This window comes from Cnephaeus nilssonii, assembly GCF_951640355.1.
Source record: "Cnephaeus nilssonii genome assembly, chromosome: 15".
Classification (NCBI taxonomy): Eukaryota; Metazoa; Chordata; class Mammalia; order Chiroptera; family Vespertilionidae; genus Cnephaeus; species Cnephaeus nilssonii.
The window spans coordinates 72,906,554-72,919,006 of record NC_137086.1 but is presented as its reverse complement, the minus strand read 5'-3'; positions in this window follow the sequence as shown (position 1 = coordinate 72,919,006).

Here is a 12,453-nt window from a genome sequence, read left to right as displayed (position 1 = left end):
ACTTTATACACTCTTCTCTGAACTTGCGAAGCTACATAAACTTGTCTTTCAACTGTTTTACAGTTGAATACTACTTTTCAGTGAACTCTGGTGGTTTCAAACACTGGTTTCATGTGAACTAACTCTATTTCAAGGATTTCTGCAGTGTACAACATCCTTTCCAGACTAGAGACTTACATTTTGATGTCTTTTACACTTGTTCTCTCACTATTCTGTGATATTCATTAGTATTTGCTCTGAATGACTACTGATTTCTTGTAGTGTCCTATAATGGGCCTTCTGCTCTACTTGTGGGACTTCACCTCATGTAGAAACAACTTTATACACTCTTCTCTGAACTTGCGAAGCTATATACACTTGTCTTTCAACTGTTTTACAGTTGAATACTACTTTTCAGTGAACTCTGGTGGTTTCAAACACTGGATTCATGTGAACTAACTCTATTTCAAGGATTTCTACAGTGTACAACATCCTTTCTACACTAGAAACTTACATTTTGATGTGTTTTCCACTTGTTCTCTCATAAGTCTGTGATATTCATTAGTATTTGCTCTGAATTACTACTGCTTTCTTGCAGTGTCCTATAATGAGCCTTCTTTTCTACTTGTGGGACTTCACCACATGTAGAAGCAACTTTATCCACTCTTCTCTGAACTTGCGAAGCTACATAAACTTGTCTTTCAACTGTTTTACAGTTGAATACTACTTTTCAGTGTATTCTGGTGGTATAAAACACTGGTTTCATGTGAACTAACTCTATTTCAAGGATTTCTGCAGTGTACAACATCCTTTCTAGACTAGAGACTTACATTTTGATGTCTTTTACACTTGTTCTCTCACTATTCTGTGATATTCATTAGTATTTGCTCTGAATGACTACCGATATCTAGCTGTTTCCTATAATGGACCTTCTCCTCTACTTGTGGAACATCACCACATGTAGAAGCAACTTTATACACTCTTCTCTGAACTTGCGAAGCTATATATACTTGTCTTTCGACTGTTTTACAGTTGAATACTACTTTTCAGTGAACTCTGGTGGTTTCAAACACTGGTTTCATGTGAACTAACTCTATTTCAAAGATTTCTGCAGTGTAAAACATCCTGTCTAGACTAGAGACTTACATTTTGATGTCTTTTACACTTGTTCTCTCACTATTCTGTGATATTCATTAGTATTTGCTCTGAATGACTACTGATTTCTAGCTGTTTCCTATAATGGGCCTTCTCCTCTACTTGTGGGACTTCACCACACGTACAAACAAGTTTATACACTCTTCTCTGAACTTGCGAAGCTACATAAACTTGTCTTTCAACTGTTTTACAGTTGAATACTACTTATCAGTGAATTCTGGTGGTTTCAAACACTGGATTCATGTGAACTAACTCTATTTCAAGGATTTCTACAGTGTACAACATCCTTTCTACACTAGAAACTTACATTTTGATGTGCTTTCCACTTGTTCTCTCATAAGTCTGTGATATTCATTAGTATTTGCTCTGAATTACTACTGCTTTCTTGCAGTGTCCTATAATGAGCCTTCTTATCTACTTGTGGGACTTCACCACATGTAGAAGCAACTTTATACACTCTTCTCTGAACTTGCGAAGCTACATAAACTTGTCTTTCAACTGTTTTACACTGAAATACTCCTTTTCAGTGAATTCCAGTGGGTTGAAACACTTGTTTCTTGTGAAGTAACTCTATTTCAAGGATTTCTGTAGTGTATAACATCCTTTCTAGACTAGAAACTTACATTTTGATGTCTTTTACACTTGTTCTCTCATAAGTCTGTGATATTCATTAGTATTTGCTCAGAATTACTACTGATTTCTAGCTGTTTCCTATAATGGGCCTTCTCCTCTACTTGTGGGACTTCACCACATGTAGAAACAACATTATACACTCTTCTCAGAACTTGAGAAGCTATATACACTTGTCTTTCAACTGTTTTACAGTTGCATACTACTTTTCAGTGAATTCTGGTGGTATAAAACACTGGTTTCATGTGAACTAACTCTATTTCAAGGATTTCTGCAGTGTACAACATCCTTTCTAGACTAGAAACTTACGTTTTGATGTCTTTTCCACTTGTTCTCTCATAAGTCTGTGATATTCATTAGTATTTCCTCAGAATTACTACTGATTTCTAGCTGTTTCCAATAATGGGCCTTCTCCTCAACTTGTGGGACTTCACCACATGTACAAACAACTTTATACACTCTTCTCTGAACATGAGAAGCTATATATACTTCTCTTCCAACTGTTTTACAGTTGAATACTTCTTATCAGTGAATTCTGGTGGTTTCAAACACTGGTTTCATGTGAACTGACTCTATTTCAAGGATTTCTACAGTGTACAACATCCTTTCTAGACTAGAGACTTACATTTTGATGTCTTTTACACTTGATCTCTCACTATTCTCTGATATTCATTAGTATTTGCTCAGAATTACTACTGATTTCTAGCAGTTTCCTATAATGGGCCTTCTCCTCTACTTGTGGGACTTCACCACATGTACAAACAAGTTTATACACTCTTCTCTGAACTTGCGAAGCTACATAAACTTGTCTTTCAACTGTTTTACAGTTGAATACTACTTATCAGTGAATTCTGGTGGTTTCAAACACTGGATTCATGTGAACTAACTCTATTTCAAGGATTTCTACAGTGTACAACATCCTTTCTACACTAGAAACTTACATTTTGATGTGCTTTCCACTTGTTCTCTCATAAGTCTGTGATATTCATTAGTATTTGCTCTGAATTACTACTGCTTTTTTGCAGTGTCCTATAATGAGCCTTCTTATCTACTTGTGGGACTTCACCACATGTAGAAGCAACTTTATACACTCTTCTCTGAACTTGCGAAGCTACATAAACTTGTCTTTCAACTGTTTTACACTGAAATACTCCTTTTCAGTGAATTCCAGTGGGTTGAAACACTTGTTTCTTGTGAAGTAACTCTATTTCAAGGATTTCTGTAGTGTATAACATCCTTTCTAGACTAGAAACTTACATTTTGATGTCTTTTACACTTGTTCTCTCATAAGTCTGTGATATTCATTAGTATTTGCTCAGAATTACTACTGATTTCTAGCTGTTTCCTATAATGGCCTTCTCCTCTACTTGTGGGACTTCACCACATGTAGAAACAACATTATACACTCTTCTCTGAACTTGCGAAGCTACATAAACTTGTCTTTCAACTGTTTTACAGTTGAATACTACTTTTCAGTGTATTCTGGTGGTATAAAACACTGGTTTCATGTGAACTAACTCTATTTCAAGGATTTCTGTAGTGTACAACATCCTTTCTAGACTAGAAACTTACATTTTGATGTCTTTTACACTTGTTCTCTCATAAGTCTGTGATATTCATTAGTATTTGCTCAGAATTACTACTGATTTCTAGCTGTTTCCTATAATGGCCTTCTCCTCTACTTGTGGGACTTCACCACATGTAGAAACAACATTATACACTCTTCTCTGAACTTGCGAAGCTACATAAACTTGTCTTTCAACTGTTTTACAGTTGAATACTACTTTTCAGTGAACTCTGGTGGTTTCAAACACTGGTTTCATGTGAACTAACTCTATTTCAAAGATTTCCGCAGTGTAAAACATCCTGTCTAGACTAGAGACTTACATTTTGATGTCTTTTACACTTGTTCTCTCACTATTCTGTGATATTCATTAGTATTTGCTCTGAATGACTACTGATTTCTAGCTGTTTCCTATAATGGGCCTTCTCCTCTACTTGTGGGACTTCACCACATGTAGAAGCAACTTTATACACTCTTCTCTGAACTTGCGAAGCTACATAAACTTGTCTTTCAACTGTTTTACAGTTGAATACTACTTTTCAGTGAACTCTGGTGGTTTCAAACACTGGTTTCATGTGAACTAACTCTATTTCAAGGATTTCTGCAGTGTACAACATCCTTTCCAGACTAGAGACTTACATTTTGATGTCTTTTACACTTGTTCTCTCACTATTCTGTGATATTCATTAGTATTTGCTCTGAATGACTACTGATTTCTTGTAGTGTCCTATAATGGGCCTTCTGCTCTACTTGTGGGACTTCACCTCATGTAGAAACAACTTTATACACTCTTCTCTGAACTTGCGAAGCTATATACACTTGTCTTTCAACTGTTTTACAGTTGAATACTACTTTTCAGTGAACTCTGGTGGTTTCAAACACTGGATTCATGTGAACTAACTCTATTTCAAGGATTTCTACAGTGTACAACATCCTTTCTACACTAGAAACTTACATTTTGATGTGTTTTCCACTTGTTCTCTCATAAGTCTGTGATATTCATTAGTATTTGCTCTGAATTACTACTGCTTTCTTGCAGTGTCCTATAATGAGCCTTCTTTTCTACTTGTGGGACTTCACCACATGTAGAAGCAACTTTATACACTCTTCTCTGAACTTGCGAAGCTACATAAACTTGTCTTTCAACTGTTTTACAGTTGAATACTACTTTTCAGTGTATTCTGGTGGTATAAAACACTGGTTTCATGTGAACTAACTCTATTTCAAGGATTTCTGCAGTGTACAACATCCTTTCTAGACTAGAGACTTACATTTTGATGTCTTTTACACTTGTTCTCTCACTATTCTGTGATATTCATTAGTATTTGCTCTGAATGACTACCGATATCTAGCTGTTTCCTATAATGGACCTTCTCCTCTACTTGTGGAACATCACCACATGTAGAAGCAACTTTATACACTCTTCTCTGAACTTGCGAAGCTATATATACTTGTCTTTCGACTGTTTTACAGTTGAATACTACTTTTCAGTGAACTCTGGTGGTTTCAAACACTGGTTTCATGTGAACTAACTCTATTTCAAAGATTTCTGCAGTGTAAAACATCCTGTCTAGACTAGAGACTTACATTTTGATGTCTTTTACACTTGTTCTCTCACTATTCTGTGATATTCATTAGTATTTGCTCTGAATGACTACTGATTTCTAGCTGTTTCCTATAATGGGCCTTCTCCTCTACTTGTGGGACTTCACCACACGTACAAACAAGTTTATACACTCTTCTCTGAACTTGCGAAGCTACATAAACTTGTCTTTCAACTGTTTTACAGTTGAATACTACTTATCAGTGAATTCTGGTGGTTTCAAACACTGGATTCATGTGAACTAACTCTATTTCAAGGATTTCTACAGTGTACAACATCCTTTCTACACTAGAAACTTACATTTTGATGTGCTTTCCACTTGTTCTCTCATAAGTCTGTGATATTCATTAGTATTTGCTCTGAATTACTACTGCTTTCTTGCAGTGTCCTATAATGAGCCTTCTTATCTACTTGTGGGACTTCACCACATGTAGAAGCAACTTTATACACTCTTCTCTGAACTTGCGAAGCTACATAAACTTGTCTTTCAACTGTTTTACACTGAAATACTCCTTTTCAGTGAATTCCAGTGGGTTGAAACACTTGTTTCTTGTGAAGTAACTCTATTTCAAGGATTTCTGTAGTGTATAACATCCTTTCTAGACTAGAAACTTACATTTTGATGTCTTTTACACTTGTTCTCTCAAAAGTCTGTGATATTCATTAGTATTTGCTCAGAATTACTACTGATTTCTAGCTGTTTCCTATAATGGGCCTTCTCCTCTACTTGTGGGACTTCACCACATGTAGAAACAACATTATACACTCTTCTCAGAACTTGAGAAGCTATATACACTTGTCTTTCAACTGTTTTACAGTTGCATACTACTTTTCAGTGAATTCTGGTGGTATAAAACACTGGTTTCATGTGAACTAACTCTATTTCAAGGATTTCTGCAGTGTACAACATCCTTTCTAGACTAGAAACTTACGTTTTGATGTCTTTTCCACTTGTTCTCTCATAAGTCTGTGATATTCATTAGTATTTCCTCAGAATTACTACTGATTTCTAGCTGTTTCCAATAATGGGCCTTCTCCTCAACTTGTGGGACTTCACCACATGTACAAACAACTTTATACACTCTTCTCTGAACATGAGAAGCTATATATACTTCTCTTCCAACTGTTTTACAGTTGAATACTTCTTATCAGTGAATTCTGGTGGTTTCAAACACTGGTTTCATGTGAACTGACTCTATTTCAAGGATTTCTACAGTGTACAACATCCTTTCTAGACTAGAGACTTACATTTTGATGTCTTTTACACTTGATCTCTCACTATTCTCTGATATTCATTAGTATTTGCTCAGAATTACTACTGATTTCTAGCAGTTTCCTATAATGGGCCTTCTCCTCTACTTGTGGGACTTCACCACATGTACAAACAAGTTTATACACTCTTCTCTGAACTTGCGAAGCTACATAAACTTGTCTTTCAACTGTTTTACAGTTGAATACTACTTATCAGTGAATTCTGGTGGTTTCAAACACTGGATTCATGTGAACTAACTCTATTTCAAGGATTTCTACAGTGTACAACATCCTTTCTACACTAGAAACTTACATTTTGATGTGCTTTCCACTTGTTCTCTCATAAGTCTGTGATATTCATTAGTATTTGCTCTGAATTACTACTGCTTTTTTGCAGTGTCCTATAATGAGCCTTCTTATCTACTTGTGGGACTTCACCACATGTAGAAGCAACTTTATACACTCTTCTCTGAACTTGCGAAGCTACATAAACTTGTCTTTCAACTGTTTTACACTGAAATACTCCTTTTCAGTGAATTCCAGTGGGTTGAAACACTTGTTTCTTGTGAAGTAACTCTATTTCAAGGATTTCTGTAGTGTATAACATCCTTTCTAGACTAGAAACTTACATTTTGATGTCTTTTACACTTGTTCTCTCATAAGTCTGTGATATTCATTAGTATTTGCTCAGAATTACTACTGATTTCTAGCTGTTTCCTATAATGGCCTTCTCCTCTACTTGTGGGACTTCACCACATGTAGAAACAACATTATACACTCTTCTCTGAACTTGCGAAGCTACATAAACTTGTCTTTCAACTGTTTTACAGTTGAATACTACTTTTCAGTGTATTCTGGTGGTATAAAACACTGGTTTCATGTGAACTAACTCTATTTCAAGGATTTCTGTAGTGTACAACATCCTTTCTAGACTAGAAACTTACATTTTGATGTCTTTTACACTTGTTCTCTCATAAGTCTGTGATATTCATTAGTATTTGCTCAGAATTACTACTGATTTCTAGCTGTTTCCTATAATGGCCTTCTCCTCTACTTGTGGGACTTCACCACATGTAGAAACAACATTATACACTCTTCTCTGAACTTGCGAAGCTACATAAACTTGTCTTTCAACTGTTTTACAGTTGAATACTACTTTTCAGTGAACTCTGGTGGTTTCAAACACTGGTTTCATGTGAACTAACTCTATTTCAAAGATTTCCGCAGTGTAAAACATCCTGTCTAGACTAGAGACTTACATTTTGATGTCTTTTACACTTGTTCTCTCACTATTCTGTGATATTCATTAGTATTTGCTCTGAATGACTACTGATTTCTAGCTGTTTCCTATAATGGGCCTTCTCCTCTACTTGTGGGACTTCACCACATGTAGAAGCAACTTTATACACTCTTCTCTGAACTTGCGAAGCTACATAAACTTGTCTTTCAACTGTTTTACAGTTGAATACTACTTTTCAGTGAACTCTGGTGGTTTCAAACACTGGTTTCATGTGAACTAACTCTATTTCAAGGATTTCTGCAGTGTACAACATCCTTTCCAGACTAGAGACTTACATTTTGATGTCTTTTACACTTGTTCTCTCACTATTCTGTGATATTCATTAGTATTTGCTCTGAATGACTACTGATTTCTTGTAGTGTCCTATAATGGGCCTTCTGCTCTACTTGTGGGACTTCACCTCATGTAGAAACAACTTTATACACTCTTCTCTGAACTTGCGAAGCTATATACACTTGTCTTTCAACTGTTTTACAGTTGAATACTACTTTTCAGTGAACTCTGGTGGTTTCAAACACTGGATTCATGTGAACTAACTCTATTTCAAGGATTTCTACAGTGTACAACATCCTTTCTACACTAGAAACTTACATTTTGATGTGTTTTCCACTTGTTCTCTCATAAGTCTGTGATATTCATTAGTATTTGCTCTGAATTACTACTGCTTTCTTGCAGTGTCCTATAATGAGCCTTCTTTTCTACTTGTGGGACTTCACCACATGTAGAAGCAACTTTATACACTCTTCTCTGAACTTGCGAAGCTACATAAACTTGTCTTTCAACTGTTTTACAGTTGAATACTACTTTTCAGTGTATTCTGGTGGTATAAAACACTGGTTTCATGTGAACTAACTCTATTTCAAGGATTTCTGCAGTGTACAACATCCTTTCTAGACTAGAGACTTACATTTTGATGTCTTTTACACTTGTTCTCTCACTATTCTGTGATATTCATTAGTATTTGCTCTGAATGACTACCGATATCTAGCTGTTTCCTATAATGGACCTTCTCCTCTACTTGTGGAACATCACCACATGTAGAAGCAACTTTATACACTCTTCTCTGAACTTGCGAAGCTATATATACTTGTCTTTCGACTGTTTTACAGTTGAATACTACTTTTCAGTGAACTCTGGTGGTTTCAAACACTGGTTTCATGTGAACTAACTCTATTTCAAAGATTTCTGCAGTGTAAAACATCCTGTCTAGACTAGAGACTTACATTTTGATGTCTTTTACACTTGTTCTCTCACTATTCTGTGATATTCATTAGTATTTGCTCTGAATGACTACTGATTTCTAGCTGTTTCCTATAATGGGCCTTCTCCTCTACTTGTGGGACTTCACCACACGTACAAACAAGTTTATACACTCTTCTCTGAACTTGCGAAGCTACATAAACTTGTCTTTCAACTGTTTTACAGTTGAATACTACTTATCAGTGAATTCTGGTGGTTTCAAACACTGGATTCATGTGAACTAACTCTATTTCAAGGATTTCTACAGTGTACAACATCCTTTCTACACTAGAAACTTACATTTTGATGTGCTTTCCACTTGTTCTCTCATAAGTCTGTGATATTCATTAGTATTTGCTCTGAATTACTACTGCTTTCTTGCAGTGTCCTATAATGAGCCTTCTTATCTACTTGTGGGACTTCACCACATGTAGAAGCAACTTTATACACTCTTCTCTGAACTTGCGAAGCTACATAAACTTGTCTTTCAACTGTTTTACACTGAAATACTCCTTTTCAGTGAATTCCAGTGGGTTGAAACACTTGTTTCTTGTGAAGTAACTCTATTTCAAGGATTTCTGTAGTGTATAACATCCTTTCTAGACTAGAAACTTACATTTTGATGTCTTTTACACTTGTTCTCTCATAAGTCTGTGATATTCATTAGTATTTGCTCAGAATTACTACTGATTTCTAGCTGTTTCCTATAATGGGCCTTCTCCTCTACTTGTGGGACTTCACCACATGTAGAAACAACATTATACACTCTTCTCAGAACTTGAGAAGCTATATACACTTGTCTTTCAACTGTTTTACAGTTGCATACTACTTTTCAGTGAATTCTGGTGGTATAAAACACTGGTTTCATGTGAACTAACTCTATTTCAAGGATTTCTGCAGTGTACAACATCCTTTCTAGACTAGAAACTTACGTTTTGATGTCTTTTCCACTTGTTCTCTCATAAGTCTGTGATATTCATTAGTATTTCCTCAGAATTACTACTGATTTCTAGCTGTTTCCAATAATGGGCCTTCTCCTCAACTTGTGGGACTTCACCACATGTACAAACAACTTTATACACTCTTCTCTGAACATGAGAAGCTATATATACTTCTCTTTCAACTGTTTTACAGTTGAATACTTCTTATCAGTGAATTCTGGTGGTTTCAAACACTGGTTTCATGTGAACTGACTCTATTTCAAGGATTTCTACAGTGTACAACATCCTTTCTAGACTAGAGACTTACATTTTGATGTCTTTTACACTTGATCTCTCACTATTCTCTGATATTCATTAGTATTTGCTCAGAATTACTACTGATTTCTAGCAGTTTCCTATAATGGGCCTTCTCCTCTACTTGTGGGACTTCACCACATGTACAAACAAGTTTATACACTCTTCTCTGAACTTGCGAAGCTACATAAACTTGTCTTTCAACTGTTTTACAGTTGAATACTACTTATCAGTGAATTCTGGTGGTTTCAAACACTGGATTCATGTGAACTAACTCTATTTCAAGGATTTCTACAGTGTACAACATCCTTTCTACACTAGAAACTTACATTTTGATGTGCTTTCCACTTGTTCTCTCATAAGTCTGTGATATTCATTAGTATTTGCTCTGAATTACTACTGCTTTTTTGCAGTGTCCTATAATGAGCCTTCTTATCTACTTGTGGGACTTCACCACATGTAGAAGCAACTTTATACACTCTTCTCTGAACTTGCGAAGCTACATAAACTTGTCTTTCAACTGTTTTACACTGAAATACTCCTTTTCAGTGAATTCCAGTGGGTTGAAACACTTGTTTCTTGTGAAGTAACTCTATTTCAAGGATTTCTGTAGTGTATAACATCCTTTCTAGACTAGAAACTTACATTTTGATGTCTTTTACACTTGTTCTCTCATAAGTCTGTGATATTCATTAGTATTTGCTCAGAATTACTACTGATTTCTAGCTGTTTCCTATAATGGCCTTCTCCTCTACTTGTGGGACTTCACCACATGTAGAAACAACATTATACACTCTTCTCTGAACTTGCGAAGCTACATAAACTTGTCTTTCAACTGTTTTACAGTTGAATACTACTTTTCAGTGTATTCTGGTGGTATAAAACACTGGTTTCATGTGAACTAACTCTATTTCAAGGATTTCTGTAGTGTACAACATCCTTTCTAGACTAGAAACTTACATTTTGATGTCTTTTACACTTGTTCTCTCATAAGTCTGTGATATTCATTAGTATTTGCTCAGAATTACTACTGATTTCTAGCTGTTTCCTATAATGGCCTTCTCCTCTACTTGTGGGACTTCACCACATGTAGAAACAACATTATACACTCTTCTCTGAACTTGCGAAGCTACATAAACTTGTCTTTCAACTGTTTTACAGTTGAATACTACTTTTCAGTGAACTCTGGTGGTTTCAAACACTGGTTTCATGTGAACTAACTATTTCAAAGATTTCCGCAGTGTACAACATCCTCTCTAGACGAGAGACTTACATTTTGATGTCTTTTACACTTGTTCTCTCACTATTCTGTGATATTCATTATTATTTGCTCTGAATGACTACTGATTTCTAGCTGTTTCCTATAATGGGCCTTCTCCTCTACTTGTGGGACTTCACCACATGTACAAACAAGCTTATACACTCTTCTCTGAACTTGCGAAGCTACAGAAACTTGTCTTTCAACTGTTTTACACTGAAATACTCCTTTTCAGTGAATTCCAGTGGGTTGAAACACTTGTTTCTTGTGAAGTAACTCTATTTCAAGGTTTCTGTAGTGTATAACATCCTTTCTAGACTAGAAACTTACATTTTGATGTCTTTTACACTTGTTCTCTCATAAGTCTGTGATTTTCATTAGTATTTGCTCAGAATGACTACTGATTTCTAGCTGTTTCCTATAATGGGCCTTCTCCTCTACTTGTGGGACTTCACCACATGTAGAAACAACTTTATACACTCTTCTCTGAACTTGCGAAGCTACATAAACTTGTCTTTCAACTGTTTTACACTGAAATACTCCTTTTCAGTGAATTCCAGTGGGTTGAAACACTTGTTTCTTGTGAAGTAACTCTATTTCAAGGATTTCTGTAGTGTATAACATCCTTTCTAGACTAGAAACTTACATTTTGATGTCTTTTACACTTGTTCTCTCATAAGTCTGTGATATTCATTAGTATTTGCTCAGAATTACTACTGATTTCTAGCTGTTTCCTATAATGGCCTTCTCCTCTACTTGTGGGACTTCACCACATGTAGAAACAACATTATACACTCTTCTCTGAACTTGCGAAGCTACATAAACTTGTCTTTCAACTGTTTTACAGTTGAATACTACTTTTCAGTGTATTCTGGTGGTATAAAACACTGGTTTCATGTGAACTAACTCTATTTCAAGGATTTCTGTAGTGTACAACATCCTTTCTAGACTAGAAACTTACATTTTGATGTCTTTTACACTTGTTCTCTCATAAGTCTGTGATATTCATTAGTATTTGCTCAGAATTACTACTGATTTCTAGCTGTTTCCTATAATGGCCTTCTCCTCTACTTGTGGGACTTCACCACATGTAGAAACAACATTATACACTCTTCTCTGAACTTGCGAAGCTACATAAACTTGTCTTTCAACTGTTTTACAGTTGAATACTACTTTTCAGTGAACTCTGGTGGTTTCAAACACTGGTTTCATGTGAACTAACTCTATTTCAAAGATTTC